The sequence below is a fragment of the Spinacia oleracea genome, chromosome 6, assembly GCF_020520425.1.
Source record: "Spinacia oleracea cultivar Varoflay chromosome 6, BTI_SOV_V1, whole genome shotgun sequence".
Lineage (NCBI taxonomy): Eukaryota > Viridiplantae > Streptophyta > Magnoliopsida > Caryophyllales > Amaranthaceae > Spinacia > Spinacia oleracea.
The window spans coordinates 46227267-46235070 of record NC_079492.1 but is presented as its reverse complement, the minus strand read 5'-3'; the positions used below and the strand labels follow the sequence as shown (position 1 = coordinate 46235070).

Genomic DNA, 7804 nt, shown 5'->3' with positions numbered 1-7804 from the left:
AATGCATTATTTTTAGCGGCAAAAGAATCAATGTTGTTGGTAGCTATTGTAGCGAATGCAAGACACTATTAGATACCTATCGTATCGATTATAATCACTACTACAGATTACTTATTGTTGCAAATTTAAGTGATAATATTAATTTCGTAATTGATACATTTGCTAAGATAACAATCCAAATTGACAATCTATAGCGGCGATTGTAATTGCTACAAAATAGATCATACTATAATTTAGTTTTATAATGGCTTGTCAAAAGTTGTCGTTATCAAGCATATTGACAATTATAATTATACATGAGTATAAATTTAAAATCACAAATAATTATAAGATAAAAACAATACTATAAATAAATAATTCATACCGAGTAAGTAATAAGTCATTACATAGGTAATATATAATTGTCTAATAGTCTTAAAAACTTAACAAAATGTTATCTAATAATCCGTACATGACAAGATAAATAACTAATTAACTACTACTACAATGCAACAACGAAACAACTAATATAGTATAAGTCGATAGCGTCATGTGCTTCCCCAAATAAGTCCGACTTCACCGTACATTTGCCAAATAAAGAGTTATCTGCAAGTCAAAAAAATGTACAATAATTAGTATCACTAGTATGGAAATATTTCCCTACAATTAATACACCGCAACCTACAATACAAATAGCAAGCCAAACGGTTAGCGTAAATTGGGATGAAATAACATCACTAGGCCAAAATTCCCTTTTGTATTTGGTAAGATACAATTAACAATTGGTTGCATGGTGATCTGTGATTTTTAGGTATCAATTGTACTTCTGTCTCTAACTTATTACTTTCCATGTCGTGCTTAAATGATTCCCAAACTATGGATTTCCCCTTTAATATCATCCATAAACTTCACCAACCTCCTCTCATTAGTTCCAATGTAAGCTCATATGCAACAATCTGTTTTACACCCAAAAAGACGACAAAAACCTGCTTCCCAGCAGTTATAATCTGGTTCTTAAGGATAATTATTTCATAGAAATAGGCCTAGCTACATTCTTCGTTTCCTCCATACTTAGTTACTCTATCAAATACATCTCATATCAATCCATCGTTTCAATCAACTACCCTATGACTATGAGTCTTGTACTTGTGACTTATTCTCCTGCTGGTGTTAGTGTTATTGTACTTGTGACTTATTCTCGGATTACATCTCCCTGCATGTGTATATTTGTTGAACTTTAGATCGTAACAGAAATTTAAATGTAGTCCAAAGCTACATGAACTTGACGCCTAAATCGTTATAGCCATTAATACTGAAGGCAACCATTACTACATAATAACAACAGTTCAATATCATCCTTCTAGTGCTCAAAGTTTCAAAAATATTGTTACTCTTAGAGCATGATAAATATTCTTCTCCTAAAACCAAATCAACAGTCAATAATTTTACAGCAAACATTAATTAGAATTTAAATAAAAATAAGAGTGGAAACTAGTTGCATACCTTGAATTTATAGCTCATACACAACCTCCAATAATAACTAAAGAACCTCCATAAGATTTCCCACCATGAAAACCGTCAAGAAATCAAGTACCCATGCCAAGAACACCATAGAAACGAGCCTAGAAGAAAAGCAAACACCAAGAACGCAATCGCACCTCCTACACCCAACATTCCGAACAAAGAGTATATAAGTACACGTTATATGTATACATACCTTAGTATCTAGAGTTAAGGTAATGGAGGTGTCAACTTGAGTAGTAGCAGCCGTAGGTGTTCTAGGATTGTGACAAAGGCCAAGGCTGTTGCGTTTTTGCTTTTGTCTTTCACGAGCTTTATGATGTCGAAATCAGTATAACACATTCTGCGTTTCTGCTTTTGTCTTTCACGAGCTTTATGATGTTGAAATTGTTTAAATCTACAATTTACATCACGTTATCAAACCAACTCAAATCACTAGCACTAAAGTTCCTAGGCATTACATTTATGATTCTGTTTCTAACAACCCTTTGAATCTGAGAAATCAAAATTTGAGGCATAAGCAGCTGTTGATTCCAAACTGAATTGTTCCTTTCAATCCAAATATGATAGATGCTAGAACAAAGAATTGTAGAAAATACACTCTTCTAATTTACTTACCTTGCACCTGGCAATCCATCTAACTATGCCCTTGATGTTACGGCGTTTAGTTGTTATGCCACACCAAGATTTGATCGTTGTCCAACATTGCCTACTGTACAGAAAAACGTATGCTCGTGGGTCTCATTCTCAACTGCACACATGGGAAAAACTAGCTCATCACAAACTCCAAACTTGAACAACCTGTCTCTAGTTTTCAGCCTGTTCAGCACACTTAACCAACTGATAAATTTGTGATTTGGCACTGCTAACCTGCACCAAATGATGTTATCCCAAAGAACTCTGTGTTGGCCTGGTGTCATCTTTTGATAAACTGCCTTTACAGAGTACTGCCGCATAGAACTGAACTTAGTGGCAGAATAGTATCGCGTGATAATACCCTTGACTGAAGATATCTTTTTCCAGTACCAACTCCCATCCGTGGGAGCACTGTACCCCCACTATAAATCATTATAGTGGCTAGCTAGTGAAATCATTAGCAGACGCAACTGTAAGTACAAAAAAGTAGCAAAAATATTGCAACACCACATTAGTAACGAGAGGTTTACAAACCAGGTATTGTCATAAATGTGTATCATCAAAATATTATCGAACGCACAAATATTGGTGATTCACGTACTGATTTTTTGAAATATTGACTAATTCGTTGCATATAGGCTTATAGCAATGACGATCTTGAGAATAATGCATTTACAAATCCATGTTTTCTATGTGTGTGTGTGTGTGTGTATGAAGGCACCATTCCAGTAATGGTTATATACCTGATATGTTTTGGGTCCCTTTTAATTAGAAAGAAAACTCTATTCTAATTATCAACAAATCCGTGTGTATATATGATGAAGGCACCATTCAAGTAATGTATATGTACCTGATATGTTTTGGGTCTCTTTAATTAGAAAGCAAACACTATTAAAATTATTAACAAATCCAACAATATCTGGAACTCTCAGACCAATCCTATCTGCCAAACCATATATTTCCTCAAAACACTGAAAATATGTAGGTCAATAATCGCGCGTAGCACCTGAAGTAGTTTGCCACGAAACAAGAAAGCTTAGTTTTTGAATCAGTAAGCCTTTACTTTGAACTTATAGTGTCATAGATTATCCTTATACAACTTAAAACAAAAGCTTAATAACAAATCAGGAAGTGCAGAACAAAATAAATTCTGGACCAAAGAAGAATAAAACTATAGTACCTAGTAGACTACTAGTTTCCCTAAAACAACTGATCATGGCACTTTATGCTATTTTGACAGTATATTGACAGAATTGATTAGGTCTGTTTGTAGGTAAAAGATGGAAAGATGCGGACTTATATTAGCAAAATCAATCTAAAGTACTCTGACATTTACACAGCCATTAAAATCATTGTTCTGAAGTACAGGTAACATATCACAAATTTGAATGGCATTGATAAAAGAAATTGATAAATAATACGAAATAGTAAATAGGAAAACACATCAAATCCAGGTCTATACACAAAATCTCTACATAGAAAAGTCATGCCTATGAACGCAAATAAGGTATTCTCAAGTCTCCTCAATAATGGGACATGAAATGCTCAAATGAAGGCTAATGCTTTGATCAGTCATCAAGTAGATTCTCAAACTAGAAACCCACAAATTTTCACACACACAAAGAAGGGGAAATCGTGAGTTTGGAGTTTTTGTAAATGGTTAGCAGATTAGTACAATGTCCAAACTCCCAATCATAAGAGTAGCTTAAAGGAATAAAAGTTCAAAAAGAGTTTACACAATTCCTCACCAAAATGAACATGAAATAGATAATAGGAGTAAGATGGAAGATACACAGCGTACCAAGGAAATAAAAAGAATATTAATCACACATTGACAAAATTATCTATTGATGAAAATGATCCATGCGCAGCTCACACCATTAACAACATCTATATCAGGCTGATAATGCATTAATCTATCTAGCTATATACTTACAAGAATATCATTCCTTTTAGAATAATCTTTAATAATTAAAATGTAGAACTTTAAGCATATGTAAGTTGAGAATAGTTGCTGAAAATATTAACCTTAATTGCAAGATTCTGATTATTAACCGTAATTACAATTGTCAACTAAGTACGAGGTTCATTCAGTAGCTGAAAATAGTAGTAGAGCTTCGCATAAATAACATAAAAATGAACCAGTGCAAATTTGGCTAAATGCAGAACTACCAAGGGAAAAAAACACTTTATATACTTATATAGTGATAAAAAAATCCAACTGAAGGAGAAACATATTCATATAGTGATTTCAGACCAGCCCCTCTTATTTCATGAATTCGTAATTATTGTATTACTCCATAATGTTTATAAATTGATGTAGAATGTATAAATTCAGAACTCATCAAACAAGATTAGGGGTAAAATACCCAAAGTTTCTCCTCCGAATCTCAAGCTGCAATTATCATCAACAATTTGTAATTGAACAAATAAAATAAATCATATGTACGATAGCAAGCATTAAATTTTTTTTCAGATCTTAGGTTGTATTTTACCAAGGTAAAGACGAATCAAGTAACAACCTAGTAAAAATGAACCTAATTAAAATCAATCGATTTATTTCATGTCTATTAAATCACCAGTAATACAATGACCATATAAATTGAAAGGAAACACAATGAAATTGAAGATCGAGATGGATACCTTCCAATCAATGGCGTGGAAGAAACCCATAAATTTTCGCAAATACGTGCGAAACCAGAATGAAGCTCAGCGGACAACTTCTGAACAAGATTTTCTATTTGATTATGGGCTCTTCCATTGCCGATTTCACGTTCTCCATTTTCAACTGCAAACCCTAAAAGTTTGAACTGGAAAAGAGGATATGGGAGAGTGAGGCGACACCGCGACGGTAGACTAAAAAGTTCAGCGGGAAGTGAAAACTTAAATCAAAATAAGGCGCTCGTTTTTCCCCCCTCCTGTATTGATTATCTTTTTCTTTTAATGTCGATTTTCAATCGCGGTCCTTTCCTATTGTTTTTCAAAGGATCATATACACTACGGTAAGGATTGTGGAATCGCCGGGAAATAAGTGCCACGAAAGTCTAAATTTCTCTAGCCTAATCCTAACTAGGAATTTTCGAATCATAATCCCAATCTACAATGTTTCTATGATTTCTACTCCTTCCGTCCCAGAATAGTCGTTACACTTACCTTTGTACAAAGTTTTAGGTGATAAGTGGTTGTTTGATTATCAATTGTTATTTTATTGAAAAAGTAGATGTGATAAGAGTTAGTGGGGTATTTTTTTTAATTGAATGAGAGAGGGTGTGGAGACAACAAAAATAGTAGTGGGAAGAGAGAGACAATATAATAATAGTGGGGTCATACCTAATTTAGAAGTGTAACAACTAATCTAGGACGGACGAAAAAGGAAAGTGTAACAACTAATCTAAGACAGAGGGAGTATTTCAAAATGATTAGCAAAGTTGGCACTTTTATTCTTAAATGTGTCACTTGCAACAATCACATACTCTTACAAAATCAACACTTTCTATGATACAAATACAAAGTCTCAAGATTCACTGATGTTTAAGGTTGTTTGTAATCACTTCCTTAAACTAGAATCATTTCAAACCATGTAGTAATCAAAGGTGAGGCCTTTTCAATGTTAAAAGGTCTAATCTTTGAGATTCAAGACTCCATTTTTCAATATAGAAGTTCAAGTTTCCAAATTTTAAGATTCAATGATGTTTAAGGTTGTTTGTAATCACTTCCTTAAACTAGAATCATTTCAATACTTGGAGCATATCAAAGATGAAATCTTTTCAACATTAAAAGATCCAATATTTGAGATTCAAGACTCCTTATTTCAATATACAACTTCAATGTTCAATATTCAACCTTTCAAGTTCAATTTCTATGTTCAAAATCTAAGACACTTTAGGTTGAGCAATTTGACCTAAAGTTGAGATTTTTAGCTTTGAATCCGTGTCGGACGCACTTATTCTTAAGGAGTCGTTTGGCGTTCGAATCTCATGTGCTATAGTTCAATTTCAATATCGCACTTTTCAATTATGCACTTCAATATCGCAATTTCAATAACCCTTTTCAATATTGCACCTTTCAATTCCGCACTTTCAATTATGAAACTTTACTTGCCTAGTCCCTCTAGGCAATGTGGTTTCCCACCTAGTCCCTTACTAGGTGGTGATGTATTTTACTAATTACTCATCTATTTTCTATTGTGATGTTGCTTTACTTGTTTATTGCTTTCATCACCTCACATGCTAAATACAAAATGCAAAGTTGCACCACGCTTAACAAAGATAATTTTTGGACAAACCGGCCTTAGGTTCCCTTGAGTTAACTTTAAAGCAAAGTGGTCACAATACCAAAATAGAAATTCTATTTGTGCAAGTTCTAAATTCAAACACACATAGTGTCATAACTAGGGTATTTTCTAAAATGTTGTGCCATGCATTTGAATATATTTCTAAGGTTCGCAGAATAAGCATCTCGTTCCCTTGCCCGGATCTCACCCATCTGTTTCTAAGATTCAATGTCTTATCCTAATAGAGTCATTTTTTGTCCTTCCAAACGGGACCCTTAAAAATGTTTGTTGGCGACTCCTTCGAAATCCAAAATTACAAAAAGCCTTCCGTAGGGGAAAATAATACCAAAAAGACGGAAGAAAACCCCCCCCCCCCCCACAATTCTGGCGACTCCACTGGGGAGTTCTTGATTTCAACTTCGAAAATACGAGCATACTTTGAGCAGCAAGCCACTGATCTGCTTAAGTTCTGGATGCCAACTCTAGCACCAGGCGCAGGCCCCTGCGCCAAACGCCACTACCTGCATCCAGCACAGTGGCTCACGGTGGCTCGTTGCCCATGTTGCTCAAGTTTTCAAGTGGGAGTCAGTCTGTTTTTCAATTTCGAAGGACACTCCCAAACCTTGAGAACGAATGTCGAAAAACGAGCTTTTCAAATAAAATTTTCAAATGCGATTTTCAATTTTCAATTTCTAGGCATTTCATGCATATTTTGAAAACCATATTTGTGCAAAACGAATTTCTACCTTGCCTAATAAGGATGTGTTCTACATTCGCCCTAACCCCGGGGGCAACGAAATGGTGATTCTCCATGCGGTTCCTGACCAAAGTGTGTGACCATTTCCGCGCCTACCGAAATTTGGCATTTTCTTGACATTCCCGATGTCAAGTATGGAGGTCGTCTGCCGACACACACGTCCCTTAGGTGGATGTGCAAGTTGTTGCCGGATCCGCCTCTTAGTCAAGTACCCTTTAGACAACCAAAGCCGACCACTTGCATCATACAAAACTTAGACCGACCTTAGGTTGAGAACTTTGCATGTGGCATTCATATCCATGTTAGTGTGACAACGTGCTATTTGTGCATTGTTTGGGCGTCTTTGCACGCGTGAATGGCTAATCTCAAGTTCTTGCTTTGCCAAAACCATTAGCCTCCAACTAGGAAACCAAACCCCTAGGAGCATCATTCAAACCTCATGCATCTAAAATCGCCGATTTAAGGTCTTTTAGGAGTGCCACTCCAATTGATTCAAAGCCCTTAAACACGCCTCACGCACAAATGCCAAATTCAAAATTGAATCCTACGGCGTCATAATGCCGGATTTTCTAGTCCAAAATTCAAATTCAAACTTCAATCCAACGGCATCATAATGCCGGATTTTCTAGTCCAAATTT

At 35.2% G+C, this 7804-nt stretch overlaps 1 long non-coding RNA gene across 3 annotated transcripts; it reads right to left on the bottom strand.

Annotated features, from left to right (window-relative positions):
- Positions 1 to 324: 324 nt before the first annotated feature.
- LOC110786585 (uncharacterized) lies at positions 325 to 5210 on the bottom strand. 3 transcript variants are annotated; one of them, XR_008923344.1, is made up of 5 exons: positions 4780 to 5204; positions 2371 to 2606; positions 2119 to 2251; positions 1483 to 1897; positions 325 to 585 (listed from the first exon to the last, which is right to left on the bottom strand). It is a non-coding gene; the product is annotated as an uncharacterized lncRNA (long non-coding RNA). The 3 variants fall into 3 exon arrangements; XR_008923343.1 differs by having other exon boundaries at positions 1483 to 2251; positions 2371 to 3142; positions 4780 to 5210; XR_008923342.1 differs by having other exon boundaries at positions 1483 to 2251.
- Positions 5211 to 7804: the final 2594 nt, after the last annotated feature.